This window comes from Danio aesculapii, chromosome 25 (assembly GCF_903798145.1).
Source record: "Danio aesculapii chromosome 25, fDanAes4.1, whole genome shotgun sequence".
Classification (NCBI taxonomy): domain Eukaryota; kingdom Metazoa; phylum Chordata; class Actinopteri; order Cypriniformes; family Danionidae; genus Danio; species Danio aesculapii.
In genome coordinates this window covers 11,829,552-11,855,647 of record NC_079459.1, presented here as the reverse complement: position 1 = coordinate 11,855,647, position 26,096 = coordinate 11,829,552, and the positions used below count along the sequence as shown (strand labels likewise).

The 26,096-nt window shown below is 37.5% G+C and overlaps 1 long non-coding RNA gene across 2 annotated transcripts; it reads right to left on the bottom strand.

Annotated features, from left to right (window-relative positions):
• Positions 1-899: 899 nt before the first annotated feature.
• On the bottom strand, positions 900-25,915 carry LOC130219761 (uncharacterized). Of its 2 annotated transcripts, none has more exons than XR_008836085.1 (3): positions 25,459-25,915; positions 3,685-3,756; positions 900-2,983 (listed from the first exon to the last, which is right to left on the bottom strand). It is a non-coding gene; the product is annotated as an uncharacterized LOC130219761 (long non-coding RNA). The 2 variants fall into 2 exon arrangements; XR_008836084.1 differs by lacking the exon at positions 25,459-25,915 and adding an exon at positions 6,305-6,530.
• Positions 25,916-26,096: the final 181 nt, after the last annotated feature.

Here is a 26,096-nt window from a genome sequence, read left to right as displayed (position 1 = left end):
GCAGATAAAATGTGCTAGCTTTGTTCAAATGTCTTATTGCTAGAACATTCTTCAAAGAACATTCCACATCTCACATCTCAATGATGTTCTTAAAACATTTCTCTAATATGACTGTGAGTATGTTCTTACTTTGGTTTTCTAAACATTGTGAAAATGTTTTCTGAGAGAACATTGTTTAATCTGGTCCCTTACCAACATTTTCAAAACATTGCTAGAATGTTCTTGTTTATTTTTTGGGGGAAAAAACATTTTTTTGAAAATTCATTAGATATTACATTGAAATGTTTTCTTTAAAACATTAACACAACCTGTAGGGAATGTTAGCCAAAGTTTAGAGAACGTCCCCTTCTAGCTGGGGTAGTAGTAGTCATGGTTGTGGCTGTAGTAGCAGCAGTAGTTGTAATATTAGTAACTTTCTGTAGTAGTAGTTGGTGAAGTACTTGTGATTTATTATTATTGTTGTTGTTGTCAGTTATTATTACTCTTGTCCTTTCATTCTTTTTACTGTCATTATTACCATCATGCATTACAAGCATTGTTGTCACTCCTTACCACTGACTGCTTTCTTTTTGTTTTATTTATATCTATGATACTTGCTTAATTTATTGACTGTTATTGTCCCTTATGTATGTACTCTGACCTGTCTACCAAGCTACCTTTACATGCACGCACGCACGCACGCACATACTGGTACGGGTGGTTTATTGGGACCTTTTTCCCAAATAAGTACCAACATGGTATATGGGGACCCACATTTCCTTTTGTCTTACAGATTAGTATGAAATATGAATGTTCTCCATATTGCATGGGGAATAATTCTGTCTACTCAGAATTTAATTATTGTGAAAGTGTCTGGAAATATTAAGACCTGACATCCTACAACAATGTGGGGACATGTCAAAAGTGGGCGTTTCGGATTTAATCATGCATTATGAGGACAGCCATGAGTGTTACACACACATACTAACAACCTTGGATTATGAGCACAATCAGTGTTTAACTGGACTACACTCATACACACCAACACACTTTACTAACACAGGATTGTGAGGACAATTAGTGTTTAACTGGACTTTACTCATAAACACCCACACACATTACTAACACTGGATTGTGAGGACAACTGGTGTTTAACTGGACTTCACTCATACACACCAACACACATTACTAACACAGGATTGTGTGGACAACTGGTGTTTAACTGGAATTCACTTATACACACCAACACACATTACTAACACTGGATTGTGAGGACAACTGGTGTTTAACTGGACTTCACTCTTACACACCAACACACTTTACTAACACTGGATTGTGAGGACAATCAGTGTTTAACTGGACTAGCTTATGGACAGAGAGATAGGTAGATATATAGATCAGTAACATCAAATCACTGTCTCAAATGCATTTATTCAACAAGGCTTTTTAAAAAAACAACTCAATGACAACATTTTAAGGGTTCTGCCCCTTAAAGGGTTAGTTCAACCAAAAATGAAAATTGATTTACTCAACTTAATGCCATCCTCGGTGTACATGACATTCTTCTTTCAGATGAATACATTAAGAGTTATTTAGAATTTTTCTGGGCACTTTCAAACATTATATTGGTAGTGAATTGTGACCCCTTTTTAAACCTTGAAAAAGCACAAATATCTGTCGTGAAACGAACCATACGCATCCGGGAGGTTAATGTGTCTTTTGAAACAGATCAATGGATTTTTGAATCTGTCATTAGCCATGTTTCCATGCATCTATTTTTATGCGCATTTTGCATATGTGCATAAAAAACGGTTGATGGAAATGCCATAATACGCATACATTTTGAAAATGCGCATAAAAAACTTATGCGCATAACTGAGTAGGATAAACTTTTTATTCGATAAGAAAAGATGCACATAAACTACGATGGAAACACTTTTACCGCACAAATTCCAGTGTACGCATTAAAAAAGGTCATGTGATTTTGTTATTAGAGATCATGTGATGATGAAAATGTGCGTAAATGGAGAAACCAGCAGCACACTGTAAACCATCTGAACTGTTGTTTTGGTCATTCTAAAACACCTAACCGTTTAAGTATTAATGTTATTATATTATTAATGACCTCCAGAATCAAGAGCGTCTGTGCTCCGTGTCATTTATTAGATGAAGAAAAGATTGACACAGCTTCTCTTACCACAGCAAATTCAGTTTTTACTGTTGATATTTGGTGCCAGTTAATCAGGAAGTGACAATTTTGTTTGCTTTGACTCGTTGGATGGAAACGCTGCTTTATTTGCACGTCCTTAATGCGATAATCCAGTTTTGCGCATAAAGTTCATTCGCATTTTTGGCATAAAGTTCATTCGTATTTTTGGATGAAAACATAGCTAATGTCTGTATGATTGTTCATGAAAAGTCAAGTTGGCTGAGTTTGGGAAATCTTTAATTTGTTCTTTGATTTGTTTAGGTTCATCTGACTCTGTCGCCAACACGCAAGTAACAACTAGAGTTCATAATTCATAAAACATAAATATTTGTTACAAACCTATTGATTCAAAAGACATCACATATATTGGAACGGTTGAAACGGTTCCAAAAAGGCCCACACTTCACATCCATAATAGTATTTAAGTGCCCAGAGAAAATTTAAAATAACTCTTAATGTGTTCGTCTGAACGAAGAATGTCATATACAGCTAGGATTGCATAAGGGTGAATAAACCATGGGCTAATTTTATTTTTTGGATGAACTAACCGTTTAAAAGCACAGTTTTTGCTTTTCTTTGTTGAAATGCACTCCAACATTTCTTTTATTTATCTGCAAACCTCTGTTCCTCACAAAGTCACTTAAATTTTCTTCTTTCTTTAAGAACATGGTCTTCTGCTTTCTTGCATTGATCACACTGTGCTTTTGTGGTGAGGTGTCCCTTTAAAATGTTTCATGACTGCATTCACTTCAGTCTGCTCCATGTTTTTTATAATAACTGTCCTTGAGTTGGTGTCTGCAACAAATAAACACAAATACATATTTTTACTGACATTGTAAAAAAAACTATAAAGACTTATTTTACAGTCAGAGTGCAGGCTTTCTGTATCCTACTCAATAAGAGCACAGTTCCCTAGTGCTGCCTAACTGGTGTATTTCTTCAGCTAAATACAGATGCTGGTCATATAATTAGAATATCTTCAAAAAGTTGATTTATTTCATTAATTCCATTCAAGCAGTGGAACTTGTATAATGTATACATTCATTCCACACAGACTGATATATTTCAAGTTTTTATTTCTTATATGTTTTATCTAATCTTTAGTGTTTGCTGTGCTGTAAAATATTTTATTTTACATAGCACAATATACAACTATACTAAATGTGTTGTTTTTTGCCTTGCATAACAACATTAATGCATGTTATAATACTGAATTTAATTTATCTTGAAATTAAATTATGTTCTCTAATCCTAGTATTGTTAGGATCAATTTTACATTAATTTATTCGTTAATATAATCTTTTATTTACTTAAAACAACAATTGTGAAAAAATGGATATGGCTTTCAAATAGTGAATTGATGGAAGAAAAAAAAAACACTATTAAAAAATACCTAGAAATTATAGGAGAAATCCATATTGTACTGAAGAACACAGACTAAAAAAAATGATGACACATACATTTCTACGCTAATTATTTGTGACATAGATACTTACATTTGCAAGTTGAAGTCGGCCACTTTCTACTTGACATGGGACCACTACAATCAATCATCGCACAAATCCTAACTGGAAAAAACAGAGGGAGAGTTATTATTTAAATCCAATTCACATGCTAGACATACCACAACTTTTATATGAAAGCATCAATTTGTAAAAAGTCACTGCAGTTATTATTGAATTGAAAGCATGTCCAGGCTAAAAAGTGCACACATCAGATAAACCTTATTGACGCTAAAATGTCAAATTAATACTAAAACACTTTGTACATGAATGACAAAAATCTTAGTGCCAGATGTAAAATGAGCCAACACATAACCAACCGAACTCTATTCATCAACTGTGTAAAATATGGGGGTCCTCACAAGGCCAAATTGTCCTCACAATTCATGTCCATGTCACGCCCATCCCCCAATACACAATAAAGTGAACACATAACAGACCAAACTGTACTTATCAAATGTGTTAAACTATGGGGGTCCTCACAAGGCCAAACTGTCCTTACATTCCATGACCATGTCATGCCCATCCCCCAATACACTAGTTATTATTATAAATTAATAGAGAGTAGGGATGCTAACAGTTACTCAATGATCGATTTATTGTCAGTAATCAGTTTAATCAACAGACCTTATCGATGACAGATTAAGCATGGACATTAAAGGATAAGTTATGATTTGTGCTGCGAGACAAGCGTCCACGACTTTACACATTAAATAATCAAGTGTGTGCAGTTTATGTTATGTGGGGGATGCATAAAACCCTGTTTTAAGTGGATCTCGGTTATATCTGCGGGTGCTGCCGTTAATTTGCAGGTCAGGAAATCAAAAAGTAGGCTATATGATGTTTAATTATGAGTGGGTCACAGGTGGATAAGATCAATTATTGGTTATGCAAACTTTAACTAGTTTCTCTAAAATAATAAGGTGTTTTAAGCAATTTCATCTGACAGACTGGCACGAATTGGAATTCACAATGAGTTTCTGAACTCTCTCATCCTTCAGACCAAGTTTGTTCTTCCTAGGTAATCTGTGTACACGTTCAGTGCTCTGAATAGCTTGTAAAGCCTGTCCTGCTCTTTCAAATTACTTAATTAAATGTTAAATTATTATAGTTAAATTATTAAAACTGGCCAGCGCAATGGATGATTTTGTCATTAACAGTGAAAGCTGTTTAATATAGGCTTCCCTGAAACTGTGAATGTTTCACTTTAAATTTTTTAATATTTTATTTATTTAACAAAAAGTTTGTGTTTTGGGTCTGAATAGCAGTACTTCTTTTGAAACACTTCACCACAAATGTAATTCATTCTTTATTTTGTAGATAATTGACCACCAAAAAATACATTATTTTCCAAAGAATATATATATGAAGTGTACATTTATGTTCGTGCCTGTTCATGTTATGTTCATGCACAACTGTGCAGTGGATGATTTGTTTTACTCTCTGAAAAATAAGGATTTAATTAATGCTCCGCTGTAATTGGTTTATCCCAAACCGCTGTCTTATATTTGCTACAAACTTTAAAACTAACAAAGTTTAAAAGAAGTCATTCTTTTACAGATTATGTCTTAAGCATCTGAATTTTTATCTATGCTGATGTGTTTTTATTTTCTCCATCTTACTCATGGCGAGTTCAGGTGAAAGTAAAATTTAATTAAATAAAGATTTAATTAAATAAAGGCCACAATTTTATTTGCCTGCATCAAACTGGCAGGAAAATCTACATTTACAATACATGAAATACAAAGGCTGGTTATTTTACCGGTGTTGAGGGATAATAGTAGTATTACAGAGGAAATATCTTAATATTATAAAGGAAACCTAAGTTTGACATCAACAGATCCTATCAATGTCGTATCGAATGCCCTTAAATAAATGTAGCCTATCTGACATCAAGCACCAAGTGTTTATTGAGATTGTGTCACCTATCATATATAGTCTGTTGTAGCGCTCACTCGATGCAAATTATTATTTCTATCCTTTTAATAAAACCTACAATTCAGATTTAGTATTATGGACCAGCGTCTCAGAAGAATAGACTCGACTACTGAGAAAGATGCCACAACAACAGTGAACAGACAGACTCTGAGGATTAGTGTAACATGAAACTTGTATTTTTTCAAAGCACAATAAATTGCATTTAATCAATAAAATAAAAATAAAATGAAAAATGTATATAAAGAAATTGAAATTAAAAGTTTGGGTATTGAATCTCAATTGTTGTGTTCTTAAGGTATAAAACCCTTGCTTTTCAACAACCTAAGCTCCTTCACACCACACAATCTTCAACTTTTTAAACAAAACTCTATCATATAACTCTTAAAGTTATTTTTTCAGATTTGTTTTTGCTTCACAGAATAGATTTCCAAAGAATGAAAATAAAATAAAAAAATTCTAAATGAGTCTCACAGTCACTTGTATATGAGGAATAAATCAACAATGCAGAATATAGTTCTTTTTTTTTTTGTTAAGAAAAAAAAACCCCAGTTCAATAGAATGTCCATGAAGTGAGTTAAATGTCTCTTAAATCGTTGAGGAGAAGAGAAAAAAAGATATTGTCCATCCAAAAAAAAAAGGGAAATAGAGAAATGAGAAATGTCACTTGACTTCCTACCCGATTCAAAGCTCACAAACCAATCTTTTTCCACAGAAAAATCCTAGAACAGACTCATGGGGGGAGGCTCGCCAGTCCAAACCCTCCTCAGAATTTATGGAAGGCCGGAACAGATCCAGATATTGCATCCAACAGACGTCACCAACATGTAACAAATCATAACAACAAAAAAAAAAAACCTGACCTTGGACAGACAAGGTCACAAACAATCATTAATATCTTCATTGTAACACAATACAATATAGTTAACACATTAAACTCATTAATTCCATGTTGTAAATACAGCACCTTAAACATTTTATAAAGAACTCACATAACTTGAATATTTCAAGGGAATCCAGGAAAAAAAAAAATACATTTTCTTACTTACACAATGTCTTTGGCTGTTATTTTTTTCTCCATTTACTAAATTACGTCATTACATACATATTTTATGCACAAATTACACTTATATATTTAATTACTTTTATTTTTCTTCCTAAAACAAAAATAAGGATTCAATTTGCAACTTTAATAAGCAAATTTACTCACCAAGGAGATATTTTCTTTTCTTTTTTTTTCTGACTCACAGAAGGTTCTAGAAAGGCACAGATAATCTCTCACTTCATATCCTTCTCAGTAGTACTCAATAGTCTAAAAGATCATATATTGGTTCCACGGAGATCACAACACCGTGCTCGATCACAAATCCATGCGAGAGATCGCGCTGCCAAACTTCACTTTATTACCGCGCTCCGTCACAAATCCATGCGAGAGATCGCGCTGCCAAACTTCACTTTATTACCGCGCTCCGTCACAAATCCATGCGAGAGATCGCGCTGCCAAACTTCACTTTATTACCGCGCTCCGTCACAAATCCATGCGAGAGATCGCGCTGCCAAACTTCACTTTATTACCGCGCTCCGTCACAAATCCATGCGAGAGATCGCGCTGCTAAACGTCACTGAAACACCTCGTGTAAAACCCGGAAAACAACTAATCCGTGGTGCCGCAATCTGTATCCTTATTGGCCCTTCTTAAAATTTAAAACGCCTAATGATTGGCTGCATTAATAATCAACTAAGGACACATATTAATCAAAAATGTACATTTTACACTACAAATAAAGTCCTTTTCATTAGTTTTTAATACTTTCCCTATTATCATCTCTTTATATTCACCTACAGATGTTACTACTTCAATGTGTTCCTTATGGCGCCATTCATACCGCGGCGACAGCGGTACTTGGTGCGCCAGCAGCTTTTGACCGCTGGGTGGCAGTTTAACCACAGATATTCAGCTTTGCCTTTCCACAACACTAAACAGACTTTTCTGTGCGTACCTTATGTGATCAGATGTGTTCAATTAAAATATAATTTTGATTTAGTTTTCTTAGTAATAAACATGATCTTACCAGGGCTTAAAGTATTCCGGCACCATGCCGGATCTCCGGCGTGCGGCCGTGAGAGAAAAAAAAAATAGAGCTTTCACATGCGGTTTAGTTGGGGATGCTCAAAATAACCGATTAAGCAATAACCGAAAGGGCACGTTTGTAACCGATGAATGGTATCAGTTAAACGATTAAAATATGCTTTATACATTTTTAAAGTTTGGCTGCAGACGGGGCATCTGTTAAATGGTTTACTGACTGCAGCCAGTGTTTTACGCTCTGCTTATGCTCGCTCAGCGCCAATCTGGAAACATTTTGGATTCGTGGCGAACGAGAAAGGCGAATCAATAATTAGGATGAAGCTATTTGTTGGGCTTGTTTGGAAAAATAAGTGTTAAATGGACAAACACGTCGAACCTCCAGAGCTGCGGTCATGTCACCCAGCCCATGAAATGCGGAGCCAGCTCGGTGTCATGAACGCAAATGCCCAGCTAGTCCAGCCAGGTATGGCAGAGAGGCCTTTTCAAAAATGGCCAAATACAAAAGAGAAACTGATAAATAGTAGACGTTGATGAGAAATGGAGTAGCATATTTGGTAGTTGAGAACGCGCCGCTCCGCGATGTAGAGCTGGTTTCCGAGAAATGCAGGCGGCGGAGCAAGATACCCTCTTTGCCACGGTTGCGAAAAAGTATTTGCATGCGCTACAGGCACACGTCTCAGTGCTGCTGGAAACATTGTAATCTCAAATAAGTCTCCGTTTAAACCGAACAAAGTCAACATGTTAGTTTTTCTGGCAAAGAATTTAAAATATGAATAGAAAACAAAAGGCGGAGAGACGCAGTTTTTTTTTAACATCTGACTTATGTTGTTACAAGCCTAGGCTAATATTTTTGTTCTTCGTTACTATTTATATTATTATTGATTAGTATTTGTGAAGTTTCTAAAATGTAACGTTTACTGTTTCAAGCAGTTAAAGTTATTTCTATTTAACTAGCCTTCATTATTATAGGCTGTATTGTGTTGTTTTATCAACGAAAGTTAAACAACAAACATGTTCGTTTGTACGGATATTTAGCATAATACTTTGGTCTTTTTTGATTTCTTATTTTTTACATGAAATGTAAATTAACTTAGGTAGGCTACTTGGGTACAGGGGCGTAATTTGTTGGTAGTATACCGAGGAATGCTTAGACAGTGAATATTGTCATCATTATTTAAAAAATTATAAAAAAATAAATAAATAAATAAATAAATAAATAAATAAAACACCTTACGGAAAGGATGAAATAAAGGAAAAGCATGCTCTTAATCATTCTTCATAATCTGATTCGTAGCTATACATGCAATAAACTTATATTGCGCCGACAAGAACAAGCTCTAAAAGGTAAAAAGTCTAAAGCCAGAGGAGTTATTGATATTAATGTTAGTTGTTAATATGATCGTAAACACTGCGTTGTATAATTAACACCGTCATTGTGTCGTTTCTGCGATTTTTTTTTTTCTCGTTGAAGAACAGAAAATTCATGTTATCGCCGTCTTCCCAGCCAGGTTTTTCAACATCTGACTTATGTTGTTACAAGCCTAGGCTAATATTTTTGTTCTTCGTTACTATTTATATTATTATTGATTAGTATTTTTGAAGTTTCTAAAATGTAACGTTTACTGTTTCAAGCAGTTAAAGTTATTTCTATTTAACTAGCCTTCATTATTATAGGCTGTATTGTGTTGTTTTATCAACGAAAGTTAAACAACAAACATGTTCGTTTGTACGGATATTTAGCATAATACTTTGGTCTTTTTTGATTTCTTATTTTTTACATGAAATGTAAATTAACTTAGGTAGTAAAGTCAAGCCAGAGGAGTTATTGATATTAATGTTAGTTGTTAATATGATCGTAAACACTGCGTTGTATAATTAACACCGTCAATGTAAATTAACTTAGGTAGGCTACTTGGGTACAGGGGCGTAATTTGTTGGTAGTATACCGAGGAATGCTTAGACAGTGAATATTGTCATCATTATTTAAAAAATTAACCTTCTGGCCACACTTGTATCTCCTTGCAAACCGGTTTGGTGACTTTAACGATCGGTCTGTAAGCAGGCATTAGCATGACAGTTAAGTGGTCCACCAAGGTGGGGGAGGGGGAAGGCTTTGTAAACTCCTCTCTGTGTGGTGTAAACAAAGTCCATTGTGTTATTGCCCCGTGTTGGAAAGTCTATGTGTTGTTGTATTTTTGGAAACACTTTAGGTCTGCATGGTTAAAGTCCCCTGCCAGGATGAGAAAAGCATCGGGGTGGGCTGTCTGCTGCTCACTAATGTGCAGTTTCCGTAAACACAAAAGCACAACAGTCCTTTACAGTCCTATGTGATGAACGAAGTAGACGGATGTAGTCCAGTTTGTTGTCTAGCGAGCTAGAATGATGGAGGGGATAGCGGGTTTGTGGGGGTTAGCTGCTAGCCTTGTTCGGATACCCCCGCGCTTACCCGAGAGCAAGCCGAGATCTTGCAGCTCATCAGTGTCCGCGGAGTTTAACTTGTGAAGTTTGTTTCTACCGATGTCGAGCAGAAATGTTCGACTATATGCGCACTTGGACAGATAAACGTGACGTTGACGCACAATAACACGGCGACGTACAAGACGAGGAACACAAAAACACATTAATAACATATTAATAAATAATACCAAGTTTTAACACATCTGCTACATTCCAGTGGAGCCTCCGTTGCGCTCTACCACAGCTGGCAAAACTTTCTGAAGGTGGTTTAAGCACCAAATAAGTGGTTTAAATTATGTTAGTCTCCTAATTTCTTTCCGTTTTATTTTAGATATTATAAATGTTTAAAGTTTTAGGTAAAGACGTCAAAATATGCCCACACATGCAAGCTAAACTAGATCATATCTGAGTCATCACGCTTTATTACCCAACCAAAATCAGCGAGGAAAAAATAAATGTTTTAAATTAAATTATATTTAAATGTTAAATTAAATTAAAAAATGAATTTAAATTTTAAATGCCATTTAAAAATAGTTGCTAAAATTAATGTGTTATACTTAGTTAAATTTTTAGGCATTATCAAACAGAAAGCCTGTCTACGGTAAATCCACACGCACTAAATAGCCTACCTTCTCTTTTATAACACTGTAAACATAACTTCGCAGGTCGATCATCTTCAAACGCAAAAGGCATTTTTAAGTGTCCTAACTTGACTGCTGCTGTAGAATGGGATGTTTTTTTACATAACTTTAAACGTGTGCTTTAGCTATGTCAAAATGAAAGCAAATTTTTTTAAGGGTTCTGCGTTTTGTCAATTGTATAGCTTTAATAATAATAATAATAATAATAATAATAATAATAATAATAATAATGGATATAACAAATTATAATATTATAGTATAGACATTTTTACTAGGCTACTTTAATATTAATCCCTAACTGAAAAACTAATGTGAAAATGACTGGCAGCTGTGCTAAAATTAATATAATGGCAAATTTCTTCTGCGTTTTTTCCCTTTATAGCTCAATAGTTTTATTCAAAGAATATAGTTCTCTCTTCAACTTTCAGGTTTGAGGTGGGGGAAGAAGTGGCAGAGGCAATTCAAATGTACCATCTCTAAATTAAAAAAGGCCACTTACGCGGCATCTGTGTGTAAAGATTATTACCTTATTTTTATTTTATTATTATTATTTATTTATTCATTCATTCATTCGTCATTCATTTTCTTTTTGGCTTAGTCCCTTTATTAGTCTGTAATTGCCACAGCGGAATGAACCGTCAACGTATCCAGCAAATGTTTTACGCAGAGGATGCCAGGAGGGCCAGCTGGGGCTTCGGGACGGAGTGAAAGGAGAGGCAGGACTTTGCCCCGAGTCTGGGAAAGATGGCTTGCCGTCATTACACTAGTTTTCCGATGGCACACGAGTTACATGCGCCAAACACATGAACAAATAAATTAATAAATAAGGGAAAGAAAACATCTAGCCTTATAGGCCGAGTTATTTTTGATTATAATCGCCGTTAAGTTTCCGTTTTAAATGTAAGGCTGTTGCATAAAATAATAAAATTGCTTAAAATAATACAATTTTAATTCATAAGTGACTTTGCTGCGTCCCCCTTGATGTTTCAATAACGCATAATAATCTATACACCATATTAAAGACAATTAAATAGACATGATTTAACATGTCTATTTAACACCTGACAGACAAGCTTTTGGTTATGAGAAGGGGGAAGGGGTCTCCACTATTAAGTGTTTTTCACAAACATGAATACACAAAATCCAAAACTCCTATAGGACGGATGGCGTAACAAAACCTATGCGTTTAAAAACGAAACCGCATTAAATATGGGGCCTTATGAAAATGAATGTTTCTATCTTTTGAACGGTGATGGCATAATATCATGGAATTACTTTCAATAGCAAAATAAAAAACATCTCAAGGAAGAACGGACAAAAGAAAGTCTCACTTCTATCACTCTTTAAAAGTTTTGGTTTGGTTCATTGTAAATGCTCAGTCTCGTTATGAGCTGATCTTCATTTCTCTGTGTTGGTGGAATAAAGCAGGCGAGTCAGCCGCACCAATTTATGAGCAGACAGAGCAGGATTCTCATGATGACCACCAGCGCAATTCCGCTCTTTGTTATGAGCCGTAGTTTCAGTGTAAACTTAGTAAAGGTGAGTTTCTTTGGCGATGATGTGTACAGTGTTAGATTTTATATTTAGCGGACATTTGCGCTGAACACGCGGTGAATGCAACGCATCGAGATTCGGGCACCTTCTCCGAAAACACTCGATTGATCTCAGCTGGCGGATCAACATTTACCTCATGTCATGATCGCTGTCATCTGCGCCATTATTATTATTATTATAACTTTAGGTGAGGTTTGCAAACCTGTGCACTTTTCACTCTTCAGCCGTTTGTATTTCCTGCAGTAACAAAATCTCCCTGTTCATTATATTCAGACACACAAATGCTCCCAAATATATTATGAGGGCGCATGGATTAAATTTCGGGCGCTCATGCGACCAAAATGGTTGCAATTTCGAGCCCTGTAGTATAAGGACATGTATTCAGACCACAACTGAACGTTTGAAGAAAATTGAATGCCTTACTATTTAGAATTAGCTATTATTGATGTAAATGCAGCCGTTCAAGGCGCATAATTGATTTATTAAGGTATTGACGGTATTAGAAAATCCATGTCGTGGCGCAATGTCACACCGGTGATGACTATGACACCGGTGTACCGCCCACCCCTACTACCTGTTATTTAAAATATCTATATTACGCTCCAAGCATTTGCCAAAACGAAAATATTTTTAAGTAAAAACACAGAACATAGCTGAATAGAGTGTTGCCTGCTTTAAACGATGGGTTAGTAATTGTATTATAACTGGTTATGTTGAGGTCAATGAAATAATACCTTTAATAAATAAAATATGTTCGTAAGAACGTGGTGGGCCAGTGATTCAGTCGCTGTCATCAGTGGTTTAATGAGCTCAGGAGAATTCTGCTTTGCATTTTTCTATGCATTACTAACATCACTAAACCAGACATTTGTTTTATAAGTTAACCAAATATTCGCAGAGATTCAGCAGTTTTTTTCTGACGCGTTTGCCAGTCATGCCAGTCAGTGGAAAAAAAAGTAACCGTGGCCCTGTTTGCAGGTATTAATATTCGTTTTTTCGTCAATCTGATGCAACTTTTATTATTTATACAGGACATTAAAATGCAATTAAAAGTTTAAAATCAATTAAACTCAATTTATAAAAAGGCTAGCCTATTTTATGCATTAAATATAACTAATTTCCTTTATTTCTGACTAGACCATGCATTTTAGACTATTTTACAATTGTAATATGTGCATATGCTTTTTTTAAATAACATTCGTTTAACAAATATTTTAGCACATCGAAAGTAATTAAGTGACCTGTTTTTTTTTATTAAAACCTTTATGCAAAAGGATCAGAGGATAAATTATTGTAGGATAAACGTATCTTATGGAAAAACACCAATTGACGGGCCCTGCTTTCGGTTTTAAAAGAATCAAGCAGCTTTAAAAAAATATAATTTGCTGAAGAGAAATGACAGGAAAAAAAGAAAGAAAAAGATTAAATATATAGTGACTGTTAAAAGAACATTTCTCTTTTATATATTATTTCGACTCCGAAACATCAGCTAAGATTTTTTATTTATTTTCATTATTCGTTTATTATTATGTACAATAATAAAAGACATAAAGACATAAAATAAGATAGTAAAATATAATCAACAACGAAAATGTAAATAAAAACATAAATGAAAAAGTCTTGTCTTAGTCCTATCAAAACGGCAAACACTAAAAGCAGGCTAAAAGACTGCTTTATTTATTTATTTAAGACTACTTATTGTACTGAATGTTTGTGCTTTCATGTTAGTTGTCTTTTATTTCTTCAATTCCAAAACGAGTCCTCTTTGCACTTAAAAAGTTTACAATAAAGTGTGTTAACAAATTTTAAATGATTAATGAAGGACTTATAATGCTTTGACCTATTGTTTAATATCATTTACAAGCACAGTAGCATATTTAATGGCCCGTTTCCACTGAGTGGTACGGTACGGTTCGGTTTGGTTTGGTACGCTTTTATAGCCGTTTCCACTGTCAAAAAGCGTACCGAACCGAACCGTACCGTACCACTTTTTCGGCACCCTTTCGAAAGGGTACCAAAGACGTGAAAGGGTACCAAAAGGCGGAGCTAGACGCGCAGCTGAACGCTATTGGTTTACAGAGATACGTCATTCGCTTACGCAACAAGCCAGAATGAAAACAAAAAACCCGCCATGTTTGAAATACACAGCCGACGAGCCGAGACATTACAGCGGAATGATATATACATATAATAACGAGCCATGGTCGACCGGGGCTCAAACAAACCTTGTCGTCGTCTTGATAAACAGCCACAAAGCCAAGAAGAAGAGCAGATTTACCCTGTGCCCCGTAGTTTTTTACGAGGCAGTCTGAGGCGCGAGCGGTTTCGCTTTCTTGCTAGCGTTCGCGCGCGTCTCTAACATTATATCTGAAATAACAAACTTTTTGAGCTGATGATAATAACCTGCACTTGATTATTGATGTGCTTTTAAAACCCGATCCTGTCAGACACCGACAAACGCGAGAGTGAAGCGTGAAGAAACAAAGGAGAAGCCGGAAAAAAAGGAGCACATTATTTTTTCAGCAAACATGAACAAAATGTATAACTAACTTATTATCTTCACATTTTGGACTATTATGAACTCAGATTGACGGAATTACTGTCTAACAGAGGCTACGTGTGCTGCGGAAGATTACAGACACAGATGAGAGGTTTACACTGACTAGGCTATAATTTGTATTGTTTTGAACCTAAATACGGACGAAAATGTCTGCTGTGTGTATTTCTTCTGTAGTTGGTAACATTTCGGAGACTGCAAGGGGCTGTATGCGTCTATATATGTTCATTTATTTAGTTATTTAATATACTTACAGACGTTACAGTAGGCTGTTTCGCACTGTCATTGATCTGCAGTTATAATCAACTCATGTTCATTGAAAAATTACTAATAAACATTTATACACAAGCATTTATGTGTATGAAGCATCTGTTGTGTGAGAAGAGCTTCTCATATGATAAGTGACCCGTACAGCTTTATTGTAGACATTTCCTCGAGCGAGAATGACGTCGACTGAAACTGTCTGTCATACACCACGCCCACCAAAAGGGTACCCTTGTTAGTGGAAACGCAAGCCTGACAAAGGTGACCCGTACCAAACCGAACCAAACCGTACCGTACCGGTCAGTGGAAACGAGCCATTAAGCTGCTGTAAAGGCTATTTCTTTCCGTTCGCATCCCGTCCCTTTGCGCCCCCTGGCGGCTTTTTCACAAACTGCGGTCTTACACTAAAAACAGAGCAGCATTTATTTCAAACGGCGGCGGTATAAGCCACGGCGGTAATAGCCACTTTGAACTCTCACCTACTGTATATATATACATTTCTTTTTTTCTGGTAACCTTGGTTACACTTCCCCCTCCTGAACCTAAGCACGTCCCTGTGCTTGGAAGTGACTAAATTACACAGGTGAAACTACACTGGATTCATTGTTGTGGTATTCATCATAATTCTCTACTGATTCAGTAAGTGCAGTGCTCAGTCCTTGTAATAAAGATTGGATGACTGAAATCAATGGATTTCCTAACAGTGCATATTGCAGCTTGTCTGGTGCTCTACTCTCCCGTTTTGAACGTCTTGGCTCTGTATCTCTCACATCATCTGCTGATGTTTGAACAACTGGAAGATGCCTGATGGGATGTGACTGAAGAGAAGTTGTGATTTCTATAGGTGCATCAGGTACAACTTCATTCACTACTTCAAATGACTCACTCTCTCTCTCACTGGAGTCGTTACGCTCTTTTTCTATGATTCCCTCCACTAATTCATCTTCTCCATCTGTTTCGTTTTCAACTCCAGAAGTATCTGGTTCAGCAGAACACATTTCAGGTGAATTTCTCTCTTCCCTATAACTACTGTCATTTATTTTTGCAGGTGCAACTTCCCTTAACCGCCCCAGGCCAGAGGATGGACTCTTAGACGAAACTTCAGGTAAGTTCCTTGCAACTGATAAACTCTCTGAATGGTGTGTTGGCCTCTCTTCAAGGATGACCCTAGTAGTGAAACCCAATGACTCTCCAGGTATATCAAAATTGACAGATTCACTCTCTGAATCAGAATAAGTATGCAGAGTCTGTGTGTCCGCAGCATCTTCAATTCTGGATTGAGCCCTAGTCCTAGGCTTTTGAGTTTCTTTCTTCTTGATAGATCCTTCAAGCTCAGTGTTGGGTAGGAACCCGCAGGGCAAAAGCAAATCGCGATGCAAGGTACGCACCGGACCTTCCTTTCCCTCTGGGCAAACCGTATACACAGGAATGCCGCTGCTTTTCCTCAACACAACATAGACATTAGGTTCCCACCTGTCCGCTATTTTGTGTTTTCCTCTTAGTCGGACATTCCTAACAAGCACTCGATCACCTACATCCAGAACAGAGGCAACAACATTCCTATTAAACCTCTTCTTATTTCTTTCAGACACTTTCAAAGCATTGCGAGTAGCAAGCTGGTAGCTTTCCTCTAATCGATCCTTTAGAGATTTTACATACTGGGAGTGAGAAGAAGAAGAGTCACTGACTGGAAGTCCAAAAGCAAGATCTACAGGTAATCGAGGCTGTCGGCCAAACATCATCTCGTAAGGAGAGTACCCGGTCACATCATTTTTGGTGCAATTGTAGGCATGCACAAGCGGTTTAACAAACTCCTTCCAGTGGGCTTTCTTTTGGTTCTCCAGGGTTCCCAGCATTTGTAGTAAGGTCCGGTTAAACCGCTCCACTGGGTTCCCTCTTGGATGATAGGGGGTTGTTCTCACCTTTCGAATACCCGCTACTTTGCACAGTTCCCGAATCGTTCGTGATTCAAAGTCTGGGCCCTGATCACTGTGCAGCTTTTCTGGGAAGCCATAGTGCAAGAAGAAATTCTCCCAGAGACATCTGGCCACAGTTCGAGCCTTTTGATCTTTGGTAGGTACAGCAATAGCATACTTTGTAAAATGGTCTGTTATAACCAATATGTCACTTGTGTTGCTATTGTCCGGCTCCACTGATAGGAAATCCATACAGACCAGTTCCAATGGCCTGCTGGTTTGAATGTTCACTAAGGGAGCTGCTTTCTGAGGTGGGGATTTTCTACGAATGCAACGCTCACAGGCTTTAACTTTTGTCTCAGCATCAGTAGCCATCTTCGGCCAATAAAACCTGGAACGGAGCAGGTCAAGTGTTCGCTCCAAGCCTAGATGACCTATGTCATCATGTAGACTGGTGAGTACCATCCCTCGAAGTTCCTTAGGTAATACAAGTTGACTTATCGCCCTACCTCGATCCAATCTCTTCCTGTATAACACTCCATTCTTCACTTCAAGTTTATCCCACTGTCTCAGCCACATAGACATGGTAGGCGATAAGGTCTTTCTATTAAGAGGTTTCTCACCATACTCAAGGTATTCCATGACTTCTTTCAACTCCGGATCTGCTCGTTGACGATTTGCCAGATCTTCTCTAGAGAGATGAGGGAGTACAGGTAGGCCATGATCACATTCTTCTTGGAATTCATGAGGTAATGCGCTCACATTCATAGTTAATGATTCTGCCAACGTCATCCAAACAGGACATAATCCATCTTGCAGCTGGCTAACCTGATGTTTCTCACACACAGCCTTTACTGCTTCTGGAAAGATAAAAGACAATTGCTCGTCTCCCTCATCTAGGTGATTCAAGGTGAATTGTTTAATTCGCTCTTGTTCTTTTTGGGACTCCAGATCTTGTATTAGCTGACCGTTTGGGCGCCTGGACAACCCATCAGCATCCTGGTTTTGGGATCCTGCTCTGTACTGAATCTTGAAATTATATGCTGAAAACGCTGATAGCCATCTATAACTGGCTGAGTCCAATTTGGCTGAAGTCAGGATATAAGTTAAGGGATTACTGTCAGTGATAACTATAAACTCAGACCCATACAAATAGTCACTAAATTTTGTAGTAACTGCCCACTTGTGGGCCAAAAACTCAAGTTTATGAGCCGGGTATCTAGCTTCACTCCTAGTTAATCCCCGACTGGCATAAGCAAGGACTCTCAACTGCCCGTCCTTTTCTTGGTACAGGGCAGCACCTAACCCAACAGTGCTGGCATCTGTATGTAGTACATAGGGCAATCTGGAGTTAGCGTATCCCAGAACTGGAGCAGTTGTCAATTTCTCCACAATTTCCTTAAATGCCTGCTGACAAGAAGCATCCCATCTGTCTCCTAACTTTTCTTTTAGATTGAGGTATTGCTGGTTTGTGTCCTTGGGTTTCTTTCTTTTTCGAACTGGGGGGTATCCCGCTGTGAGATTGTTGAGGGGCTTGACTATTTTAGAAAAGTCCTGAACGAATCTTCTATAATACCCAGCAAATCCCAGGAATGATTTCAGCTCTTTCAGAGTCTGTGGCCTTGGCCAGGTTTTAATGGCCTCAATTTTGTCTGGGTCCGTTTCCGCACCATGCTCAGAAACAATATGTCCCAAATATCGCACTGAAGTCTGAAAAAATTTACATTTTTCAGGCGAAAGTTTCAAGCCATATTCCATCAGGCGTGTAAGGACTTGCAAAAGTCGGTGTTCGTGCTCTTCAAGGGTTTCCGAAAAAACTATGAGGTCGTCTATAAAAACCAGCACCTCTTTGCGGTTTAGGTCACCCATACAGCGCTCCATGAGCCTCTGAAAAGTACTGGGAGCATTTGTGATCCCTTGCGGCATCCTATTAAACTCCCAGAATCCTTGAGGGCACACGAAGGCTGTCTTGTGTTTATCTGCTTCCTCCATCTCAATTTGATAGTATCCCGACTTCAAATCTAAAACAGAGAACCATTTTGAGCCAGTTAAAACGGAAAACACCTCCTCCAGATTTGGAAGAGCATAAGCGTCCTTTATCGTTTGGCAATTAAGTTTCCTAAAATCAATACACAGGCGTACTGAATTATCCTTTTTCCTCACCACCACTATAGGGGAGGCAAATGGAGACTCAGATTCGCGAATAATTCCAGCAGCCAAAAGATCTTGCAAGTGTTTGCGAACAGCATCGACGTCTTGTGGATGAATGGGCCTAGGGCGATGCTTAAAGGGGGCTTCGTCATTGAGTTTAATGCGATGCTTTACCTTATCAGTATGCCCATAGTCCATGTCATGTAAAGCAAACACCTCAGGCATCGTGTTTAGCAAAGCTATGATTCGGCTTCTCCACTCTGCTGGTAAAGGGGAATTGCCAAAATCAAAATTAATCTGTGTGCTGGCAGAATTAATTTGTGTCCGAGAAGTGTCATGGATTGGCTTAGTCTGCACTGCATGCTGAACAGAGTGCATTTCAGCTATCACGGCTTTTGGGGAGACAGCTATGTCATTCTGAGTATTATTCCTCACTAGTACAGGTAAACTAAAAGAGCGTTTAGAAGGCAAGGTGTATAGGCCACTGGCTACTAATAATCCACCTGGCATGGATGACATTGCTGGTTGTTCCAAAGTTGTCAAACTTTCTGAAGGACAACAGCCTAGATGAACAGCTCCATCAAGAACAGCTACACTACCTGCTGGCACAACTTCAGGAGCAGTTCCCTTCAGCGTCACACATCCCATAACTTTAGTATTCATTTCCCTATGTCTAACACTCAGGATTTTGAGTAATGCTCGATATCCATTAAAAGCAGGACTAAGGTTCTCTAGGTTTTCCTGAGCATTGTTGACATAAAGAGCATCAAGAGAGTTGGTTCCTATGAGTACTTGGGGCACATGCATCAAATCAGGAACTACAAGGGCTTATGTGGCAATTTCTGCTTTCACTCCCAAAAACTCCTTAGGAAATGTTAAAGTGAGTTCTACATAACCCAAGTAAGGAACCGACTGCCCATTCGCTCCCTCTACCTCCAGTAAAGACTTCAGCGACTTCATAGGGTGATTTGCAAGATGAGTTTGATAAAAGGAAAGTGGAATGGTGGTTACTTGAGAACCCGTATCCAGCAAGCAATTCACTGGGGTTCCATCAACCATTACCTGAGCAGTACATTTCATCCCCACCAATCCTCTGGGTATTTTCTTCTGCATCTTTGCATCACAACACTTGTTGAACACACTATTAGGTTTGTTAGGGCATGTGGGTCCTATTCCAGTTTCTGTAAGCCCTGCTACAGAGACTGTTGGTAGTTTAACCGTGATGTTCCAACTTTGTTTTTCAAATCCCACTGAGCCTGTTTCTCTCTCAGCTGACGTCGTTTGGCTTCTACATTGGAGGGATTTGGTCCGTTTTCACAATTCACAGCAATGTGCCCATCCTCTCCGCAGGAAAAGCAATAGGCTGGACGAGGGCGAGGAGATGTCAATCCACCACCGTTGGCTGATGTACTCTCTTCTCGCCTTGCCTGCCTGGATTGTGACATTACCGAAGGACTCCTGAACTCAGACGTTCTTCCTGGCTGTTTCTTTGATTCTGAGACCATTAATTGTGATTTTAACTCTGCAACCTGTCTGGTCAGGTTAGCAACTTCTTCAGCCTCTGAGCTCCTGTTGAGGTTCTTTTGGGCACCTGCTTCCGCAGTTTCAATCTATGCTCGCAGTTCAGAGAGTTTGTTTTTTAGTGAAATCACATCCACAGCATCGGAAAAAGTGGGCTGGCACTTTTGGTGAGTCATTAATTGCATGGAAGCAAGTTGAGCATGAATTTCTGATATTTGTTTCTTCATGAAGTCAGTTTCAGTGGCTGCTCCAACAGTTGCATCAGGTGAGTGAACAATTAATTTATTAGTGGCAGCTCGTGACTTAGAAGATGCTAAAACTTGCTTAGTCACTCTAAAATGACTCCTCATCCGATCTTCCTTTGAGGATTGTCTGTCTTCCTCTGTCCTCACAGATACAACTAATTCTGCAAAGGATGGTGGGCTAATCTTTCTTCTTTCTAATTGGAGATTGGCAATTAAGCCATTATCCCAGCAGCCACGGCAGAATTGTTTTAACAAATAGCGATCACGTTTACTTGCTGCAATACCACCTCTCCTCACAGCTGCACTCAACATCACTTGTAGACGATGTAGATAGCTGGATGGTTTTTCTCCCTGATTTTGCAACATAGTCATGAACTTTGCAAGTAACTCTTCCCCATCCTCCACAGAACCATACACAGACTCTAGCAACTCTAAATAAACAGAGGGTGATGACTGTGGACTAACATGTTTGATTAAGTCAGCAGCAGGTGGAAGCAAGCTGTCTAGAATTCTTCTTGTACGGGATAGGTCTGAAATAGATGGATCGTCCAGAAGAAACCCCACACTTGCACGCCATGTTTCAAAGTCTGGCTCGTTTGGTGGACGTGGAATTTTACCTGAGAAAGATCTGAGACGTAAGGAAGGATGTGGAGCTGTGACATCACTTGTTCTCACAACATGCTCAACCACAACTCTCTGCACACTAGGAGGATCAATCATGTCCATGGTTAGAACAGGATGTGATATCCCTGTGGATGCAGCATGGTTAGTTCTATCACCTTCAGGTGAAGTGATCATCTCTTTCTCCTTGGACAGGTTTTGGGTTCTTTTAGGTTCAACACAAAGCAATGAAGATACATATGGTGAAGTAGTTTTATCTCTACCTTCTTCCATTATGAGTGATGTGGCAGATGACCCATCATCATTAAACGAACTGACAGTACGGAGTTCCTTACTTTGGGAATCAGCAGCAGGCCGTTCTTGTCCCTCATTAAATTTAGGAAGCTGTTCAGCATCTTTCTCAATTAACTGAATCTTTCTCAACTCCTCTTGAAGAACGTCTTGAAGGGATGCACCAGCAGCATTGGCAATTGCTTTCAGCTCATCCAAATAGCTCTGAGTAGCATCATCTTTAGCTACAGGCGAGTATACACTGCTAAGAGCACGCACAGTGAAAATGTCTTCAGCGTTTGAAGTACTAACAACATTTAAAGGCAACAAAGCCTGCAGATTGGTCATTGCAGAGCTTTGAGAAAATTCTATTATAGCCTGCTGATGAAATTCAGATATTGGGTCATCAATAATAAGACTACGACTAAAACTGCCATATCGCATGAGAAATGCTTCTACGTTTTGGTCAGACTCGCTCAACATTATGCCACTAACTATGACAGCGTTTGAAACGTTCACTTTTTCTTTCTCAACTATATCCATTATATTGGTACTCGTATATCTTATTTTACAGTAAAAGTTTTCTTTGATTTGATTTTCACTGGAAAGTCACTGTTGTTGTCAGGCAATCAATCTCCTGGCTGGCTCGCCAAGTTTTGTAGCGCTCACTCGATGCAAATTATTATTTCTATCCTTTTAATAAAACCTACAATTCAGATTTAGTATTATGGACCAGCGTCTCAGAAGAATAGACTCGACTACTGAGAAAGATGCCACAACAACAGTGAACAGACAGACTCTGAGGATTAGTGTAACATGAAACTTGTATTTTTTCAAAGCACAATAAATTGCATTTAATCAATAAAATAAAAATAAAATAAAAAATGTATATAAAGAAATTGAAATTAAAAGTTTGGGTATTGAATCTCAATTGTTGTGTTCTTAAGGTATAAAACCCTTGCTTTTCAACAACCTAAGCTCCTTCACACCACACAATCTTCAACTTTTTAAACAAAACTCTATCATATAACTCTTAAAGTTATTTTTTCAGATTTGTTTTTGCTTCACAGAATAGATTTCCAAAGAATGAAAATAAAATAAAAAAATTCTAAATGAGTCTCACAGTCACTTGTATATGAGGAATAAATCAACGATGCAGAATATAGTTCTTTTTTTTCTTTGTTAAGAAAAAAAAAACCCAGTTCAATAGAATGTCCATGAAGTGAGTTAAATGTCTCTTAAATCGTTGAGGAGAAGAGAAAAAAAGATATTGTCCATCCAAAAAAAAAGGGAAATAGAGAAATGAGAAATGTCACTTGACTTCCTACCCGATTCAAAGCTCACAAACCAATCTTTTTCCACAGAAAAATCCTAGAACATACTCATGGGGGGAGGCTCGCCAGTCCAAACCCTCCTCAGAATTTATGGAAGGCCGGAACAGATCCAGATATTGCATCCAACAGACGTCACCAACATGTAACAAATCATAACAACAACAAAAAAAAACCTGACCTTGGACAGACAAGGGCAGAGATGTATAAAGTACTAGAGACCCAGACTTAAGTAAAAGTACAAGTACTCTATCAAAAAGTGACTTGAGTAGAAGTAAAAGTGCTCTTTAAGCACCATACTTAAGTGGAAGTACTAAAGTATTCAACATTTTTTGTACTTAAGTATTGCAAGTAGTTTATTTCAAAATTTACTACTCAAGTACTGAAAGTAAAAGTACAAGTATTGTTTAATGTAGTTATTAAAGTATGCAGTCAAAAGACATCATATTGTTTTGTTTATTTTAAATCTCTTTTTTGGGGGCACGTCATTAAGCAGAACGAAAAGAAACGTGACTTACAATACTGTTTTTCTCTCACGCTAGAACCACAGATCTGACAGATTATAACAGCTTTAATACACACCTTTCAAAGTTGTGTGTCACAAAAACAGTCCGTAATCCAATCAAAACGCTATTGAAACCCATTTTCGGAGCACATTTTACTGGTTGTGAACGCTGTAAACGAACGTTCTAATTCACTTGATTTTGATTTTATTGTAAAAAAAAGAAAACGTGTATATTACTGTGTTAAATGAAAATCTGAAATATTTTATGGCTTATGGCTATGATTTAGTATTCAAAAATGTTTCATTTTGATTATGTTTTAATTAAATTGGTCTTAAACTTCATATTTTCATATTTTTATAGTATATTTATTCATTCTGGTACTTTACCATAAACCAACATCTCAACCATTTGGTAGAGGCTGATATTTTAGAAATTATGGGATGTGTTGGGGGAAAATGTATTGATTGTGTTAACTAGCGACATTAGGAGTTAAGAAATGCAATAAATAAAAAAATTCTATTGGTTTTTTTTCTTGGTGTGACAGTTAAATGGTTACTTGTAATACAATTGTGTCCTTCAATACAGCAGTAATATATATGAACTGTACCCTTAATTTGACCCGCTCAAAGAAAACACTCTTTCTGAATGTATCAAACAAAACTCATGCACAGAAGACAGCATGAGCATTTATAGCAAATAAACTAATGTAAATATTCTCCCGCCTGCTTTTTAAACGCTGACAGGCGAGGTCTTACACCCCTTTGATTAGTTATTGTCTTCACCTTCTCAACAGAAAGGGCTGCTATCGGCTTTAGAAATGAAAGCGTTGTTCACTGATGGCGGGAAGAACAGCCGCGGTTACAGTCTATGTATGTATAATACGCGGTTATCACAGGTAATCTATAATAGACACAGTGGAGAAAACTTGCACCTCATACACGCCCAGGTCTGGATCCACAAGTATCGCTTTAACAGCCAAGAGGAGATGAACAGTTGAGTCTCACAACATTTCTCTGCAGTAGTGAAATAGCGGCTCGTGTGCTGTGCTGTGCTTCACTCGCCCTCGCGCCTCCGTCCTTCGCCATAGTATTGCGACACCGCACATAGGAGATAAATGACGTCAGTACGTAATAACCCGTTATGATCTATTACTGAACCGATATCGACCATTTTGACACCTCTAGTAACGAGTAACGATGCAGCTCATAAAAAATCTATCGGAGTAAAAGTATTAAACTCATCGAAAATATGTACTTAAGTAAAAGTGGAAGTAGGAGAAAAAAACAATACTCCAGTAAAGTACAGATACTGCCTTTTAGTACTTAAGTACAGTAGTGAAGTAGTTCTACTTCGTTACTATACATCTCTGGACAAGGGTCACAAACAATCATTAATATCTTCATTGTAACACAATACAATATAGTTAACACATTAAACTCATTAATTCCATGTTGTAAATACAGCACCTTAAACATTTTATAAAGAACTCACATAACTTGAATATTTCAAGGGAATCCAGGAAAAAAAAAAAAAACATTTTCTTACTTACACAATGTCTTTGGCTGTTATTTTTTTTCTCCATTTACTAAATTACGTCATTACATACATATTTTATGCACAAATTCCACTTATATATTTAATTACTTTTATTTTTTTCCTAAAACAAAAATAAGGATTCAATTTGCAACTTTAATAAGCAAATTTACTCACCAAGGAGATCTTTTCTTTTTTTTTTTTTTCTGACTCACAGAAGGTTCTAGAAAGGCACAGATAATCTCTCACTTCATATCCTTCTCAGTCTCATAAACCCATCGATATCAATAGTCTAAAAGATCATATATTGGTTCCACGGAGATCACAACACCGTGTTCGATCACAAATCCACGCGAGAGATCGCGCTGCCAAACTTCACTTTATTACCGCGCTCCGTCACAAATCCATGCGAGAGATCGCGCTGCCAAACTTCACTTTATTACCGCGCTCCGTCACAAATCCATGCGAGAGATCGCGCTGCCAAACTTCACTTTATTACCGCGCTCCGTCACAAATCCATGCGAGAGATCGCGCTGCCAAACTTCACTTTATTACCGCGCTCCGTCACAAATCCATGCGAGAGATCGCGCTGCTAAACGTCACTGAAACACCTCGTGTAAAACCCGGAAAACAACTAATCCGTGGTGCCGCAATCTGTATCCTTATTGGCCCTTCTTAAAATTTAAAACGCCTAATGATTGGCTGCATTAATAATCAACTAAGGACACATATTAATCAAAAATGTACATTTTACACTACAAATAAAGTCCTTTTCATTAGTTTTTAATACTTTCCCTATTATCATCTCTTTATAT